At 53.6% G+C, this 18,170-nt stretch overlaps 1 protein-coding gene and 1 pseudogene across 1 annotated transcript in view; one reads left to right on the top strand and one right to left on the bottom strand.

Annotated features, from left to right (window-relative positions):
• The window catches only part of LOC139673813 (zinc finger protein 850-like), a 408,695-nt gene that overhangs the window by 28,422 nt on the left and 362,103 nt on the right, over positions 1 to 18,170 (bottom strand). The gene's annotated exons all lie outside the window — the stretch shown is intronic.
• LOC139673822 (zinc finger protein 135-like) overlaps positions 4,310 to 18,170 on the top strand; it is a 302,962-nt pseudogene continuing 289,101 nt past the window's right edge.

Genomic DNA, 18,170 nt, shown 5'->3' with positions numbered 1-18,170 from the left:
TTAAGATACTTTCCCTTTCCTTTTGAAACTGAGTCTATGAGAGGTTTGTTCAATCAAAGCTTCCAATTATCTCCTCCTACCAGTCTGTGAAGAGCCTGTATTGGGAATGGCCCTCAGTGGGACCCATTAGTGCTTTGAGATACTTTGTGGTTTTCTTCTTACTTTGACTTGTGGAAAGGTTTGTGCAATCTCCTCTCAGGACCTGAGGTTCAAGGGCTCAGCACCAAATGCACCAGGGGGCTTGTTAAGATAAAGCAAGTCCTAACAGATCATGGCTCTTTCTGAGTTTGCCCTCTAATCAAGGAGAGTTAATTAAGTAATTTCCCTAATACAGTTTTGAAGAAAGATTTTAAAGAGCTTCTAACAAATGTGCATTTCTATTTTAAATGATATGGATAATTACTTTTCTTTTTAGAGAAGAGGTGATTGCAGCATTCTCTGATTGATGTTGACCAAGGTTCCCTCCTGAAAAGGTTTGAACTAATTGGAGAGCAATCCTTTGAGGTCTGACAGTGGGGACAACCTTGCTCCACACCTCCCCAGCCCCATCATGTCTCTCATCAGTCAACTGGGACCTGCTTTGCTCTGAGAACTGGCTGAACACAGGCAAGAGGGATTTTTCCTCTATTTTTGCTGCAATCTGAAACTCATAAGTTTCACCATTGAAAACAAACACACTCCTCGGACTTTCACCTCACATCCCCCCAGTTTTACCCCAAATCCCCAGGATTCCACTCAAAATCCCATAATTACCCTCAAAATCCCTTTAATTCCACCGAAAGATACCCTGATTTTCACCTCATACCACAATGGTTCTACTCCAAGTTGCTTTAATTCCAACTCTTATCTCTATAAACCCATCAAAGTCCTGCTGATTTTGCCCCAAATCTCTCGTGTCTTCCACCCAAAATTCTATTAATTCCACATAAAACTCCTCTGATTTACCCCCAAATCCACTTAATTTTCCTGAAGATCTCCATTATTTTTGCCCAGAGTTCCCTTAATTCCATCTATAACCTCCCCAATCCCATATATTTCACCAAAAATTACTTTAATTTCACCTAAAATTTCTCAATTCTCTTTATTTCCACCTCAAATTTTCTTAACTACGTGCAAAATTTCCTTATTTCTACCCAACATATCCCTAATTCCATCCCAAATCTCTGACCTCCACTCAAAAATACTTTAATCCCTCACAGAATCCCAAGTATTTCATCCCAAATCCTGAAGGTTCCACAGAAATCCCCTTAATTTCACATAAGGATTATTTAATTCCATCCCAAATCCCTTTAATTCTGCCCAACCTCTCCTAATTTCACCTCAAATCCACTGAATTCCACTCTGAATTCCCTCAATTCCACACAAAATCCCTTCCCCAACTCACCAGCCCCCCAAGTGCCCCCAAATCCCCCCTGACCCCCAAGTGTCCCTTTGGAGCCCCAAATCCCGGGAAGGGCCCATGGGAAGGGGGGGCTGGGGGCTTTGGGGAGGTTGGGGAGGATTTGGGGGCCTGGAAGGCACTTGGGGGGCACTTGGGGGTCCCATTGCAGTGTGAGGAAGATTAATGGGGCACTGGGAAAGAACTTGGGTGTCCGAGGGGACCCTTGGGGGGGTCACTCGAGGATCCAGGGATGGAATCTGGGGGTCCAATGAGGATTTTAGGGGTCACTTGTAAGTCCTGAAGGAACTTGGGGGTCAGGTGGGGGTCCAGGGAGGTGATTTGGGAGTCTGAGTGGGTATTGGGGGAGCACTTGGGGGTCCTGGGGCCCTTCTGGGGCAGTTTGGGGTCCGGGGGACACTTGGGGGGCTGCAATGGGGGTGGGACCGACCCGATTGGGCACGGGGGGGGCGGGAGTTGTAGTCCCGCCTGTGATTGGCCAGAACGGGCCGCGGTGCACGACGGGAGATGTAGTACGGGACAGGCTCAAAATGGCGCGGACTCCATGTCCCGTCACCGCCCGCTGCATTCCTGAACGCTGATTGGCTGCAGGCGGTGACGGGCAGGCGCATCGCCCAATCAGAGGGAGCGCAGACGGAGGGCGGGACTCGACGGCGCTGCCGGCAGAGTTGAGCAATGGCGGCGCCATAGGGAGGTTTGGAAGATAATTGAGAAAATTTAGGAAATATTCGGGGACTCAGGGCGGGCTTTGGGAATCCCGCACGACCCACCCACCCCCCACAGACCCGCGGGACCCCCCCGGGGCCGTGTTGGCCGTGACGGTGAAGGAGCCGGGTAAGCCCCTCCCCCCACCCCGGGATCCGCCTCGGGACCCCCCAAAATCACCCAAAAAAATCCCTGAGACCCCAAACCGCCCACCTGGGACCTCCCAAACTGCCTCGGCCCCCCAGGATGCCTCAAATCGCATTCTGAACTCTCTGGAGCATTTGAAACACTTCGCCCCCACCTAAACGCCTCAGAGACCCCCTAAACCCCCTCCTAGACCCCCCCCAAACCTCTTTCAGAGCGTCTAAACTGCTCAGAACCCACCGAACTACCCTCAGGCTATTCTGTATTTCCTCCCAGACCCCCCAAACCACCGCAGGACCCGCCAAAATCCCTTTCTGAAGCAACCAGACCTGCCAAATTCCCTCAACCTCCCCCCAGACCCCCACCCAGACCTCTCCAAATTGCCCCAAGACTCCCAGACTACCTCAAACCCCTCCTAAATTCTCTCCCGGTCTCTCCAAACTGCCCCAAGGCCCTCAAACTACTTCCAGAACTCCCCAAACTAGGCCAGGATCCCCCTAAACCCCCTCCCAGAACCCCAATACTGCTCCCAGATCCCCCAAAACCATCTCTGAGTCCCCCAAACCTTTCCCAGGACCCCCACACTGCTGTCAGACCCCCCCTGTACCACCCCAGGACCCCCCAAACCCTTCCCTGGCCCTCCAAAGTACTTCTGGACCTCTAAACTGCCGTCAGACCCTCCAAAACAACTATAGGACCCCCCTAAACTCTGTCCCAGGACCCTCAAACTGCCCCAAGAGCCCCCTAAAACACCTCAGGAGCCCCAAACTGGGATCTGGAAGTGACAGCTGAAACAGAGAGAACTGAAGCTGAGTGAGACACGTGGGCCGCCTGAAAAAAAAATGGAAAATGGGATTGATTTATTGTTTATTTCTAGAAGTTGAAAGGGGGAAATTGGGGATGATGCTCTTGGAAAAGGGAACGGTGTGAGCGAGTGAGGAGTGACCTCAGTGTGGGGAACAAAGGGAGTCACCCCCAAAGGGGCTTTCCTTGGGGAGCATGTCTGGATGCTGGAAAATCCTGGGATCCTCCCATCCCCCCAAATGGAGGTGCCTGGCACAGATCCCCTAAAACCCCAAACCATCAAGATTTGGCCAAAACCCCCTCCAAAATATGCAGATTAAGGCCAAAGGAATTCAAAGCACCAAAATTCACCTCCAAATTTACTCTCTCTGCTCTCTCCACTTTGGGGTTCTGGGGGTCCCCCCTGTCCAGGCTGTTGGGGGTGCCTTGTGTTTTGGGGGCCCCTCTCTGGGGTTCTGCCTTTTCCAGGCTGCTGGAGATCCTAGGAATGCCAGGGGTCGCCCACTCTGTGATCTGACCCCTTTGGGGTTCTGGGATTCCCCCTCTCCAGGGTCCCAATTAGGAATGCCGAGGGTGCCAGAGGTCCCCTATGCCCTGATTCTCTGCTCAGGGTGCTCGGGGATCCTCCTGGGATCCCAAAAAGGAGACCCCAGAAATGGGGCACCCTCAGGACCCCTGGCATTCTGGGGAGGGGGGACCCCTATCCCCAAACTGGGGAACCCCAGAGAGGAGGGACTCCAAGAAACCCAAAGTGGGGAGACCAGAGAGGAGGGACCCCTTTGATTCCCAGGACTCCCGGCAGCCTGGAGAGGGCAGGGACCCCAGAGAGGGGGAACCCTCAATCGACGTGGGACCCCCAGCGGCCAAGACAGGGGAGACCCCCAGAACCCCAAAGTAAAGAGACCAGAGAGAGGAAACTCCTGAGAGAGGTTTTTTTATTACTTAATCTTACCGTTTTGGAGGGTTTTAAGGGCACAAGATGCCTGGTGAATTCCAGAGATGGACTTGGGCAGGAGGATCCCCCAACCTTATTTTTGCCCCCAAACCAGGATTTCTCCTTCCCAAAGCTTGTCAGGATGGAGGAGGAGTCTGCGAGGAAGAGGAAGATGCCCCGGGACCCCCAGGCAGGTGAGGAGGAAGTCAGTGCCCCTTTGCCCCTCCCTTGTGCTGCATCTTCCAGCCCAGCATGGCCCCGGCTGCAGGACAACACCGCTGCCGACGCCGTCCTGCTGGGGCCGGGTTTGGGGGGATGTCCTTGGCCTTCCCTGTGGGCCGGAGGCAAATGCCCTGCCTGTCCTTGTTCCTTCCTGCCCCAGGCCCCGAGCTGAGCACGGAGAGCACGGAGGACAAATCCCCCCGGCAGAACCTGCTGGCAGAGGCTGTTTTGAACGGCTTCACAGACCAGGAAGTCACCGGGAAGGAAAATCCACGGAGATACCCCAGGAGGAGAATCTCCAAAACTAGACCTGGGTGCTCTGAGGAGATAAAACCAACCCAGTGCCCCAAAGGTGGCCGTGGCTTGAGCAGGTGCTCCGACCTGGTGATGGAGCAGCGACGCCACTCAAGGGAGAAGCGCTACAAGTGCTTGGAATGTTGGAAGAGCTTCAGCTTCAGCTCCCACCTGATCCGCCACCAAATGATCCACAGTGGGGAATGGGCCTACACATGTGGGGAATGTGGGAAGGGCTGCAGCTGCAGCTCTGAGCTGATCCGCCATCAAAGGATCCACACTGGGGAATGTCCCTACGAGTGTTCCGAGTGTGGGAAGAGGTTTCAGACCAGCTCAGATCTCCTCAAGCATCAGCGCACACACACAGAGGAGAGGCCTTTCCGCTGCACTGACTGCGGGAAGAGCTTCAGACACAACTCCCACCTCGTCACCCACCGGCGCATCCACACTGGGGAGAGGCCCTACAGCTGTGAGGAGTGTGGGAAGAGCCTCACTGACAGCTCTACCTTGACCCAACACCAACGAACCCACCAATAAGGGAAGCCCTCAGAGTGCCCCAACTGCGGGAAGAGCTTCGTCTGCTGCTCCAGCTCCATCACTCATTGGAGTACCAATGTTGGATGATCCACAGTGACCCACACTGAGCACAGACCTGGTGACCCATGTTGGGTAAAGACCTGGTGACCCACTTAGAGTAGAGTCTTGGTGACCATCATTCCTGGTGACTCACATTGGGAAAACACCTGGCTGGTGGTCTCCTCATCCTCCTGGTTCCCTGTAGGCACCTGGGTGAACAGAGTGGGAGGAACATCCATCAGGACACAGAGCTGACCTTGAAAATCCTGTGGGATGAGGGGATTTGATGGCTTTAGGCCTGTGCCAGGGCATCCCTCAGTGGAATGTTCAAGCAAACAATGCCCTGTTTGCAGATGTGTCAGTGGTTGGCTGAGGGGACTCCACTCTGGTTTCAACCCCAGATTAACATCCTGATGGTGAGGCAACCCCAGGAGTCAAATGGCTGTCAGTCAATCCCTTTATACTCTAAAGGTCCAGTCCCCTTTCACAGGGGCAGGTTTTTCCAACATATCCCTTTTTGGAGTATGTGTGTGGAGATTCCTCCCTTAGGGTGGGAACCCCCACCAAGGTCACTCCTTGAGGCTGAGAGCAGAGATCTCCCCAGGTCCCTTGGGCTGGGTGAGTTCCATTGATCTCTACTTAATAATTCTTTCTTTTGTGATAGCTTTAGTAGAATTGCTTCATCAGTTGCTCTAGGATGGTGCACTGTCCTGTCTCACACTATACTGCTGGTAGGTTTAGCATTTATATTGTGTAGTAAATAATTTTGATTGACATCTTTTATCTTATCATTTGTAATAATAAATAAACCCTAAGCCTTCCATTTTCCCCCTGCCCCAGGGTGCCTCCCCCTCTCCAGCAGCCCCAGCACCCCACAGCAGGTTGGGAGCTCAGGGAGCCACCCCAGAGCCCCCTTTTCCAATCCCCTCTCTGCCCAAAGACCCCCATGGGACTGTCCATCCTGTCAGCCCAATCCCCATTTTCCACCCTTCTGCCTATTCCTCCCCTTTCCCATTGTCCCCTCAATCCCCAGCCCCCTCCAAGATCAGTTTGGGGGTCACAGCTCACACTTTCCCTCTTCTCCCACCCCTTACAACTCATCCCCCCAGTGTCCATCCACCTCCTGATCAGTTTTGGAGGTCCAACCCTCCCTTTTTCCCCACTTTTCTGACCTCTCCCATCCCTTTTCCCGTTCTCCCCAGTCCTCAGTTTCCAGTCCCACTCTGTTTTCAGAGGGGTCCCACTCCCCTCCCGCTCACTGTGGGGGTCCAACCACCCCTTTTATCCCGTTCCCCTCAGACCTTTCCCACCATCCCGTCTTCCCACCCCCACCCTGCTTACCCAAGAGCTCCTCACCCACAGCCAGGAGGGTCCCAGCACCACCAGTGCCCTGAAAGGTCCCCCCAGAAGGGGGTTTGGTGGGGACTTTGGTGGGCTCTGAGTGTGTTTTTGGGGGTCTTTGCATGTTTTGTGGCAGTTTAAGGGGGTGAGGCTAATTGAGAAGTATTTGGTGAGATTTGATGTATTTCTGGAGGATTGAGAGTTGTTTGAGAGTTCAGGGGGATTTGGGGGGAGTTCAGTGGTGTTTTAGAATAATTCAGAAATATCTGGGAGTCCTCAGGTATTTTTTGAGTATTTGGGGAAGAATCAAAGTTGTTTTGGGGAAGAATCAGGTATTCCAGGAGGTTTCAGTTATTCTGGGAGAATTCCTATATTGGGGGAGGGATCAGAGTTACTGTGGAATGAATTCAGGGATATTTTGGGATAATTCCTTTCTATTGGGATACTCCCACATGTGAGTCTCTGTCTGTGCTTCCCTCCCAGCTCAGATCTGCTCTGGCAGTCCCTGAGCCCTCAGTCCTGCCCCAAACTGCGGCCCTGGGGGCAACTCTTTGGGTGACATGGGGCAGCAGAGACCCCCCAGTGCGGCTCTTTCAGTGCAGGAAAGCCCAGGAGGGGCTGGAATCTCCCTTATCCCGGGCCGTGGGATGGAGGGCCCAGCACAGCATCCTCGGGGCTTTGGCAGAAAGGCTGCAGTGGGGAGGGACAGAGCGAGGGGGAGGGACTGACACACACCACTCATCTCTTGTTTGTGCCACTGGTGTGACACCCCCTTGGCCCCCTGAGCCCCGAGACAGATCCAGCAGCTCAGCACCTGCTCCGCGCTCAGCCCCAAGCCCGGGATGGGCCGTGGGGTCTGGGACACAGCCCCGCTCTGGGGGGCACAGCCCCGCTCTGGGGGGCAGAGCCGCTGCTGGGGGCACCGGGGGGGCCAGGGGGCCTTTATCCCCCTGGTGCAGCTCCGAGCGCCCGAGGGCACAGCCCTGGTTTGTGGGGCTGAGTCACAGCAACCCACCCAGGGCCGCACTGTGAGTCAAAGTGCCTTTATTGACACCGTGGGCAGGCACAGGGGCTGTGTCTGACATGATGCAGCTCCCCAGGAGTCAAATTTGGGCTGGTTTAGGAGGGGAATTTCAGTGAGGACACCGGACATTCCGTGGTGCAGATCCATCTGAGTGACATCAATCACTGCACATCCTTCCAAGCTACACAAACATCTTGTGAATCACCTGAGACACACATTTTTACGGCTTAGGCAAATGGTTAAAAGACTGAATGTCTTGTGTCTATGCATTTCTTTTCTAACTAGACATAGTTTACTGGTTGCAGCCTCCGTCACAGAGAGGTCTTTTGTTTTATTTCTCACAGCTGTAGGATTAATCTTCTTCAAGGTTTTCTTTATCTAAACTTTGCATTGTTAAATAAATATATGCTTTATGGTATTTGTGCAGTTTGTTCAGAAATTCCTGTCTCCTGCTTATCTTTGATAGAAAAAACAGATAGAAAACATTTGTCTTTTCCCAGGATTCAGGCCAGTTCCTTACGAACAAACCCTTCTAAGTCGCTCTCAGCAAGTCCCACTATAGCAAGCCTGGCTTCAGGGCTGCCCTCCCGCCCCCAGGTTCCAGCTGGTTTGGGGGCTGCAACCCTGCTGGGGCTCGGGGCTCGCTGCAGGTGGGGGGGGGCAGGAGCGGGACTTGGGGGGCTCGGCCCCAGTGTCCCCCTGTGTCCCCTCCTCAGGGGCTGTGTTCCCCTGTTCCCCCCCGTATCCCCCTGTGTCCCCTCCGTATCCCCCCGTGTCCCCCCGTGTCCCCTCCCCAGACCCCGCACAGGGAGCGGCTCCCCGCCCGCTCCTTCCCGCGGACCCCCCGGCGGTCTCAGAGCGAGTTTGTGCCTCGGGAGTGGCCGTAAACATCGCGTTCCTTCCCGGGTGTGACAGGCCGAGAGTGACACTCTCGGGACAGACATCGATTCTTTGTTACTGCAGAGCTGGCCTGGGGCTGCTTCACAAATCCAGCACCAACTGGCAAAGCTTTTTACCATTTCTACATCTTGGCAAACAAAGCTAAACAAGCTTGGAAGCAGCTACGAGACATTAAAGCTCAACAGAACACTTGTTATTTCAGGCTCAGCTCTCCCTCCTGCAGGTTCTGGGAAAGGGGTCTCAAAGCACAAACTTTGCTCTGATCCTTCCAGGTGTTTCCTTCCTCTTGGAAAAAGCAGCTCCTGACCCTGAACAGGCTACTGTGCCCTTGCAATCACTTCAGCTCCCTTTGAACTGTGAGCAGACAGTGACTTCTCTATTTATTTAAAATTTAAACTTGCCTTTTTCTCTTCTCTGTCTTTTTACCTCTTGATCTTTTTCAATCTTTCTCCCTCTCCTCTCTTTCCCTCCCCTGCCTTTTCCCCTCCCTCTGTCCTTTCTGCCACCTCCTCCCGGCAATGCCTGTTCAGCTCAGGGCAAACCCTGCCCTGCCAGGGCTTCCCGAGGTGCCTCTTGCCTCTCCAGCCCAGGGGCTGCAGAGCCCCAGCCAGGCTGTGCTGGCTCCATGGGATGTGGCACACGCGGGGGCTTGGCTGCCTGCAGGTCTCCTCAGCCTCTGCCTTGGCACAGGCGCCCCAGAGGATTCACCTGCAGGGGCCGGGAACGCCAGCCCTGGGCTCTGAGGCTTCTCTGCCACAAAGGGAAAAGAAACCCAGGAGACAAAGTGTTCAGGCCAAGAGGAAGCGTTGAACCCCTGCAGTGATCCAGAGGAACAGTCCAAATGGGGCAATGCTGGGAAAACCAGTGCCCTGGGGGAGGGCAGGGGGTGGGAAGAGCATCTCTCTCTTGGGAAGCACCAGTGGGATGGGGATGGAGCCCTGGGGTTGGTGTGGAGCACTCAAATTCCAGGCTGTGGTCACCTCAGGAGGCTGAAGATCCATCTCCAGGTCCTCAGACACACATTGGTGCCTGTGAAGGACCTGCCTCAGCTCTCTTGCCCTTATGAGCCCCAAGAGGGTCCCTGTCCTGGGTGAGACTCAGGATGGACTGAGGATCCAGCAAGGGAGGCCAAAGCAGAGGGGAGAGGACCCAGCCCAGCCTTGCTCTGCTCTTCCCTTCCCCAGGGTCAGACTGGCAAACATCCCACCCGGTGTGTGTTCTCCTCCCTCTGAGTGTGTTCCTGCGAAGCCTCAGCTTCAGCCTGGCTGTGGCCCTGACTGGTGAGTCCCACCCAGGCACCCCCGTGGGGAGGATCCGGGCCAGGCACCTCCATTTTAGGGGATGGGAGGATCCCAGGATTTTCCCAGCATCAAGGCAGGCTCCCCAGGCAAAGCACCCTTTGGGGTGACTCCCTTTTTGCCCTAAACTGTGGTCCAGGTGTCTGCTCCTCACTCCATCACAGGAATATCATTCCCAGTTTCTCCCTTGCAGCTGCTAGGAAAAAAACAATAAATTAATCCTGTTTTCCTGCTTTTTCAGGCTGCCCATGTGTCTCCCTCAGCTTTCTCTATTTCATTCCTTGGAGATGCCATTTCCCTAACCTGGAATTCTGCTGTGTGTGCCCAGACATTTGGCCTGCTTTCCAAGGAAAATGCTGTTACTTTTCAGAGGCTGAGAGCAACTGGATCACAAGCCAGGAAAGGTGCAAGGCCCTGGAAGCTTCACTGGCCATCAGAAGCATCACAAGTGAACTGGTGAGAACTGGGCTTGAGCCTCTGTGCCAGCACCAGAGTGGGAAATGTGGAGAAATAAAGAGAATAAACCCATCCCCAAAACTGCCTGGCCCCAAACTGGTCCCAGTGCTGGAGCCTGGAGCCAAGCCCTTGGGAAAAGCCCCATCTCTGTGTAGGGGATGGACACAGGTGGGAAAGAGGAGGGGCTGAATGCAAGACCTGCCACCCCTGATGTTTCTTTGCTTTACACAAGTTCATTCTATGCTCTATTACTGGCTTGTAATAACATAACTAAGCCCTAAGAGCCACAAAGATGGGCAGTTTGTGTGCCACTAACTAGACATGGAATAATCACAAAGAAATTCCCTCCCAGGGGATTTGCAGGAGGAATACACAGTGCTTCAGGACATGCTCACACAGAGGGTTACTGGATCAGTTCTGGGGTTAAATTTTGCAATAGAGAAAACAAACTGCTGGACTGACTTAGGCTCTGATTTGCCTACGGGGATGTGGGGCTGATGGAAGACTTCCTGAGGTGCAGCTTGTATTCTTCAAGCTGCCTTCCAGCCCCAAAAGCTCAGCAGCCTCTGCAAAGCAGGATGTGAGGCACTGCAGAGCTGCTTCTGTGTCAGCAACAAGGGCGGCACCGTCAGCAAGAAGCAGCAATGTTCCAAGATCTGTCACAGGCCTTTTCTGCTCACAGTGTCAAAAGCTTTGGTGAGGTTAAAGAATGTTACATGGGGTCCTTTGTTCCATTCCCTACACTTCTCTTGCAAATCAAAGCTTAAGTCAGTCCAGCAGTTCCCCTACCTGGGAAGCATCATTTCCTTGGACAGTAAGATTGACAGAGACAGACAACAGGCCAGCAATGGCTTACAGAGCCTTCTGAAAACTCCATAAAAGAGTCTGGTCCAATAAACACCTGAAGAAAAGTACAAAGATTAGTGTCTACAGAGCCATTGTACTGTCTGCTCTTTTCTATGGGTCTGAATCCTGGATCATCTACCGCCACCACCTGCGGCTCCTCGAACGCTTCCATCAGCGCTGCCTCCGTTCAATCCTAAACATCCACTGGTCTGATTATGTGACCAATGTGTCTGTTCTGAACAGGCAGGGGTCACCAATATGGAGGCCATGCTGCTGAGAACGCAGCTGTGCTGGGCAGGGCACATCTCCAGGATGGAGGATCACCCACTGCCTCCCGAAGATTGTGCTCTATGGAGAACTCGCCACCGGCTGCCGCAAGAGAGGAGCCTCGAAGAAGAGATACAAGGACTCCCTGAAACAACAGCTCAGCCTTGGCCATATTGCCTGCCCCAATGGTCCACTGTGGCCTCCAGTCGGGATTCATGGAGACACACCATTCACGACACTGCTGCTTCCTTTGGGAACGCAGCACAGTCAGTCTGGAGGAGAAAAGACAATGCAGACAGAACCGTTCCTTGCCAATATGGCCAAAGGAGACGTTCCCCTGTGCCTTTTGTGACCAGACTTGTCCATCTCGCATCGACCTTTTTAGCCACCAGCAGCTTGCAGCAAGCGTGGGTAGTGCCCTTCCCAAATCTTTGTTCACAAAGCCTGGCCATGAGAATGCTTTTTGCTTCAGGACTGACCCCCAAGACACTCCTTCAATCAATCTCTTCAACAGTGCAAAGTCTCCCTGCTATCAGTCCAAGCTGTCAGTTCTGCTGCTCCTTCCTTCCTTCACTCAAAATGAAAAATTCCATTATTTCATATTTTTGTGCCCAAGATGACCCTGCCCACCATGTCACCCACCAGTCACAGAATCACAGAATGGTTTGGGTTGGAAAGGACCTTAAAGATCATCTAATTCCAATCCCCTGCTGTGAGCAGGGACACCTTCCACCAGAACAGGTTGATCATCCAACCTGGCCTTGAACAACTTCTGGGGATGGGGCAGCCAGAACTTCTCTGAGCAACCTGTGCCAGGGCCCCACTTCTTTCCCAGTAAAGATTTTCTTCCTGATATCCCATCTAACCGTTCCCTCTATCAGTGTGAAGCCATTGTCCCTTGTCCTGTCACTCCAGGCCCTTGTAAACAGTCTCTCTCCATCTTTCTTGTTGGCCCCTTCAGGAACTAGAAGGGCACAATTAGGTCACTCCAACGCCCAATTCTCTCAGTCTTCCCTCATGGCAGAGCTGCTCCATCCCTCTGATCATCTTGGTGGTCTCCTCTGGACTCGCTCCAACAGCTCCATGTCCTTGCTGTGCTGGGACCCCAGAGCTGGAGTCAGCTCTGCAGGTGGGGCAACATCCAACCAGGTGTGTTCCAGCAAGGACAGTGTGGAACCTCCTGGAACCAAAGGGGACATTGTGACACCACAGAACCTCCTGGAACCAAAGGGATACTGTGACATGGCACAACATTTCAAAGCAAGAAGGGACCATGGACACTGCAGAATATCCTGGATTCAAGAAGCGCATTGAGGCACTTTAGAGGCTCATGGGACTGAAAGAATCCTGGGACACTCATCGCAGACCAGCCCCTCCCAATGACGATTCCCAACACTGGTTTGTCCCCCACCACTGAGAGGTGGTTTGTTCCTTCCCAGAGGGACATCAAGTGACTGGGCCAGAAGTGCAAGAGATCCCAAGTCTTTGTCCCCTCGGGCACAGCATCATCTGTGCCACCAAGGGCTGTGAGCAGACCTATTGTGCTGAGGCTCTGGGGCCTGGTAGTCTCCTGGCACAGCCCCAGGAAGGCTGGGCACTGGCACCCCTTGTCCTGCCCTCAGCATCACCCCCCATGCCAGTGCCACCAGCAGAGCCCTGAGCAAGGTGTGAGGGACAGGATGTGCCTTCCCTGGGCTGGGGGTCAGGGCTGGACCTTTCTGCTGCCTCCAGCCAAGCCAGGCTTTGCTCAGCACCTGAGCTGCTGCCCAGAGCCTTTGCCTCCCTGCAGTCGTGGCCTCCAAGGATCTGCTGGGACGAGTCCCTGGAGAGGCTTTGTCAGGAATGGCCCTTGGGGGGCTCCTTAAAGCTTCAGGGGCTGCAGGTTTTTCAAGGTGCTTTGGGTTTGGGTTTTGACTTGCAATCTCTGACAGGTTTGTTCAATGATGTCCTCAAATGATATTCTCAGAGTCAGAGGTAGCTGGGAGGGAGCAGGGCCAGGACAACTGAGCCCAACTGGTCGAAGGGATGTTCCCTTTGATGCAGGGCTGTGCTCAGGGTGTTAATGGGGGGTTGGTCAGGAAGGGCTGATCTGTGTCTGGGTTGGGCTGGGCATTGGGCACTGAGTGGTGAGCAGTGGAGCAATGGTGTTGTGCACCTCATGTGCTTCTTGTGGGGTTTATTGTTATAGTTCCAGCTTTTATTATCGCTATTGTTGTCATGGGTAGCAGTAGTGTGTTCACTGAGGGTAACACAGAACACTCACCAGATCATTTTCCCTGTTTCCTGCTGTAGCCCCTGCAGTTACAGGGCTCTGTTTGCTGGTTCATACAGAGATTTAGAGCCCCTGGAGAAAAAGCAAACAAGGAGCCTCTACAGAGTCTATTCCTTGGCATGTTCTTGAGAGTGACTTTGCGAAAAGCCCTAAGACTGCATGTCCTGAGCTAAGGAGAAGCCCTTTTCTGATGGAGCTGCTGTTGTGGAGCCCAGCTGTGTCCCAGCAGTGCCCATGGCCTGTCCCTGCCTGTGAGCCCAGGATGGACATGCAGCAGGTCTGTGTCCCAGCTGGCAGAGGACCAAGGCCTTAGTCCAGCCCAGGGGCTGTGCAGGAGAGTGTACAAGTGGAAAGAGAGCAGGTCAGCAAAGGCCCAGTGCTGGTGCTCCCTGGCAGTGCTGCTGTGCTGGGACTCTTTTACCCTTCTCTGCACACATGGAACTGTACAGCAGGTGCCTGAAACTCTCAAATCAAAACCCCTAACCAGCCAGGCAGGGCTATTGCAAGAGAGTTTGTTTAAAAATAAAGATAGTAGAATTACTCAAGTACAGATTTAAAAGAGTAAAGTTAATGAAAATAAAAAAATTAATTAGATGAGATGATGAATAAAATAATTTAATTGAGCACAACATTATGGCAAAAAGAACCCCCTGAGCACCAAGGAAAACCTGGGAAGGCAAGCTGAGCCTGTCATGAGTTTTATTGTGAACACCGTACAGAAGAAAACTGGCAGGTTCTTGCTGCTGAAAAGCATCCAGTCATCATTTTCCTCAGGGCATCCTTGAGCTCCTGGTTCCTCAGGCTGTAGATGAGGGGGTTCAGTACTGGAGGCACCACCGAGTACAGAACTGACAGGGTCAGATCCAGGGATGGGGAGGAGATGGAGTCAGGCTTCAGGTAGTAAAATGTGCCAGTGCTGACAAACAGGGAGACCACGTCCAGGTGAGGGAGGCACGTGGAAAAGGCTTTGTGCCGTCACTGCTCACAGGGGATCCTCAGCACAGCCCTGAAGATCTGCACATAGGAGAAAACTATGAAAATGAAACAGCAAAAAGCTAAACAGGCACTAGCCACAATAAGCCCAAGTTCCCTGAGGTAGGAATGTGAACAGGAGAGCTTGAGGATCTGTGGGATTTCACAGAAGAACTGGCCCAGGGCAATGCCCTGGCACAGGGGAGGGAAAATGTATTGGCTGTGTGCAGCAGAGCATTGAGAAAGGCACTGGCCCAGGCAGCTGCTGCCATGTGGGCACAAGCTCTGCTGCCCAGGAGGGTCCCGTAGTGCAGGGGTTTGCAGATGGCAACGTAGCGGTCGTAGCACATGATGGTGAGGAGATAAAGCTCTGCTCCAAGGAAGAATATAAGGAAGAAGACCTGTGCAGCACATCCCATGTAGGAGATGGTTGTGGTGTCCCAGAGGGAGTTGTGCATGGCTTTGGGGACAGTGGTGCAGATGGTGCCCAGGTCTGTGAGGGACAGGTTGAGCAGGAAGAAGTGCATGGGGGTGTGCAGGTGGTGGTCGCAGGCTACGGCGCTGATGATGAGGCCGTTGCTCAGGAGGGCAGCCAGGAAGATGCCCAGGAAGAGCCAGAAGTGCAGGAGCTGCAGCTGCCGCGTGTCTGCCAATGGCAGGAGGAGGAACTGGCTGATGGAGCTGCTGTTGGGCATTTGCAGCTTCTGGAGGTGGGGCACTGTCCAAGGAGGAAATAACAGTGACAAATCAGATGAGATATTTTTCAAAGAGTCACAGCTATTTCCCAATACCCCTTTCCCTTCTGTTCACACTCCCCACTTTTCCTTTTTCAGGAAACTGCTTCATATCCATGGCTGTAGCCCTGCTTGGTGCTCACTACATTTCCCATGAGGAGCAGCCCCTCTGCCCACTGGCTGTGAGGGTCAGCCCTGCTCTGCTCCAGTGGGGTCATGGCCATGGTGGGGGCAGGGCCCATCCTGGTGTTCAGCAGTGTCAGATGAAACTGCTCCTAAAGCAAAAGTTCTCATGGGCATCTGCACTCCCACTTTTGAGAAGATTTCAGGATTCCAGAAGACAGTTTCAGAGGTTTGGGTGTTTTGTTTCTGACTCCCCTTATCTTCCCTGTGGAGTTTTCCTGGATGGCAGAACCCCTCAGCATTTGTGCTGCCCTGAGTAAGAGCAGAGCAGGGCTTCCCAAACAGGACGATGTCTGTGGCTTAGTGCAGAGTGAGGGGAGCTGCTCTGTCCCTCTACCTTCTTCCAGCTGCCCTGGACTTGGACCTTCCTCAGACAGAGAGTGATCACACTCCCATTTTTGTCTGAAATTCCACCAGACACTGTTGAGAGCAGAGAGATCCATCACAGACCACTCAATGTCTCAGTCTGGCTCAAGGTCTCAAGGACACACGTGGCTCATCTCACCAACTCAACAGCATTTCCTGGGATGGGCACAGCATCTCTGCCCCTCTGCACTGGGGATTTCAGATAACACAATTGTGCTATGAAGGTGATTTGCATTCTTGAGGGCAGCTCCCAGCTTGGAAGGACATCTCAGAGAAGAGCCAAGTGTCCTGACAATGGGGTTTGATTCTGGGAAACACACCTCATTCTCCAGGCACACAGAATTCACTACTGACAGCCCCACAGGTCAGAGGAAAATTGGAATGTCTCATTCCCAGGGACCCACCTGCCTGAGGGGTATCACAGAATCAGTGATTGACTCTGTAGCTTGAACTCCCATTCCCAGTGAGCCTGACTGAGAGAAGGAGGAAAGAATTCCAATAACATGGGCAAGTTGAGAAACAAGGAAATACACAGGGAGGGTCCAGCTGGGACAGGCCAGGGCAGAGCTCACTGGACACTCAGGGTATTGTCACCCTGATCCAGCTGTGCCAACTCCCAGACACGAACAGTGCCAGGTAATTGTTCTTAGCTCCTGTGCAGCTCCTCAGAGTTTCCTCTGCAACATAAACCACCGAGCATGTGGCTTGAGAGCTTGATAGAAATCCCTCCTTTCACCTTCAATTTCAAGTATCCCCTGGAAAATATCCTGCAGTGCTCTGGTTCTGTAAGCAGTCCTCAACTATGAATCTCACACTTGATAGCAGAGGAAACCTGTCCTGCCCTGCCCTGCCCTGCCCTGCCCTGCCCTACCCTGCCCTGCCCTGCCCTGCCCTGCCAGGGTTTGCTCTTTCCACCCACAGCCTCTCCCCCAGCACTGAGGGAGCTCCCTAGGCCAGCTGAGAGCTGCCCCTGGCAGGTGGCAGAGCTCCTGCCCTGGCACAGCACCCTGGGCTGCAGGACCCTGCTCTGCAGGACAGTTTGAGGCAGCCTGGATGGCACACCCTGGATTCAAACACTACAGCCATCCCTGGGAGGAGGGAACCCTGCTGGGATGTCCCTGGGACGGTGCAGCAGAGAGTCCCTGCTTTGCAGCCCGTCCTCATCTTCAGCAGCAGAGACACTGTTATATCCCACATTAGGGACCCCCCAGGCTGTGGGATGTGCCAGCGTTGGGAGATCTTCCCACAAACTGCACATACATTGCCCTTCATGCAGACTTACCTTCTGAAAGCCTGGAAAGATTCCTCTTCTGTGGATCTTCCTCTCAACTTTCCTCACACCCCAGACTGTGTGTAACCTCTCTCTGCCCTGCTTTTCTGCCCTCGGTGTGTGCAGGCAGTGCCCTGAGCCCTGCTGGGCTGTGCACAGGAGCTGCTCCTGGGCAGAGCTGTCTCTCTGCAGTGCTGCCCGCTTGCCAGGAGCTCCCTGTGTGCCAGGAGCCCGGCCCAGCTCAGCAGCACAGCAACAGCCCAGGGCATTTAATGGCCCTCTGGGGGGTTTGGTGCTGAGTCCCTGATCATCAGACCCTGAGGAAAGGTGCAGGAACCTCATGAGAAAGCAAAGTCAGAATCAAACTTTAAAGTTTCTTTTGTTGTTAATGGGTCCCTCTGTGGGACATAACTGAGAAAGTGTCCCCAGATTCCAGTTAGAAAACAAAGACAATGATGACAAATATGGACTAGGAAAGAAAGGTCACTCTGATGCTGAGGAAAGTAAGAAGCATTTCATTAACCCAAAGGTCACAGCCATAACCCCCAGCCCTGGGAAGGGAGATCCTGTCCCTCCCTCATTGCTCTGAGCTCTTCCTGGGGCACTGTGGTGTGGGATGTGCAATGGCAAGGGCAGGAGGATGGGGTGGCACCTCCCAGGCTGCTGAGCAGGGACAAGGAGGCAATGAGGCCCCAGGGCTGCAAGGCTCACTTGTCTCCTCATGCCATCAGGGGCACACACAGCAGCCATGGCCAAAGGCCTGCACAACTTGGCTCTCTTGGGGCCTTTCAACCTCTGCACATCCCTGTCTCCTCTCCAGCCCAGGCTGTCCTACGGTGTCCATGCCCTGCCCCTTTCCCTGCAGGCTGTCGGCATCCCCCGGCTGCCCCACCTCGCTGGCCCCTTCCTGCACTGACATCTCTCCCTCCTCCCTGGGTCCGCCTTGGAGCAACACAAAGCCGTAGGCTGGCCCAGATTCCTTCAGGGGGATGTGTTGAAGCACAGCACTGCCCTTGGGGGGAAATTCCTTTCTCCTTTTGTGCAGTCTGGACTTCCCCAGTTTGCCTTCAAGGCCTCTCAGGCTTCTCCTGTTCTTTCCTCAGTCTCCACACCACTGGGCCCAGGGCTTGGAGGCTTCCAAACCCCTTCATACGATATCTCTG

Source organism: Pithys albifrons, chromosome 7, assembly GCF_047495875.1.
Source record: "Pithys albifrons albifrons isolate INPA30051 chromosome 7, PitAlb_v1, whole genome shotgun sequence".
Taxonomy (NCBI): domain Eukaryota; kingdom Metazoa; phylum Chordata; class Aves; order Passeriformes; family Thamnophilidae; genus Pithys; species Pithys albifrons.
The sequence above is the reverse complement of the archived record's forward strand: the minus strand, read 5'-3'. Positions and strand labels throughout refer to the sequence as shown.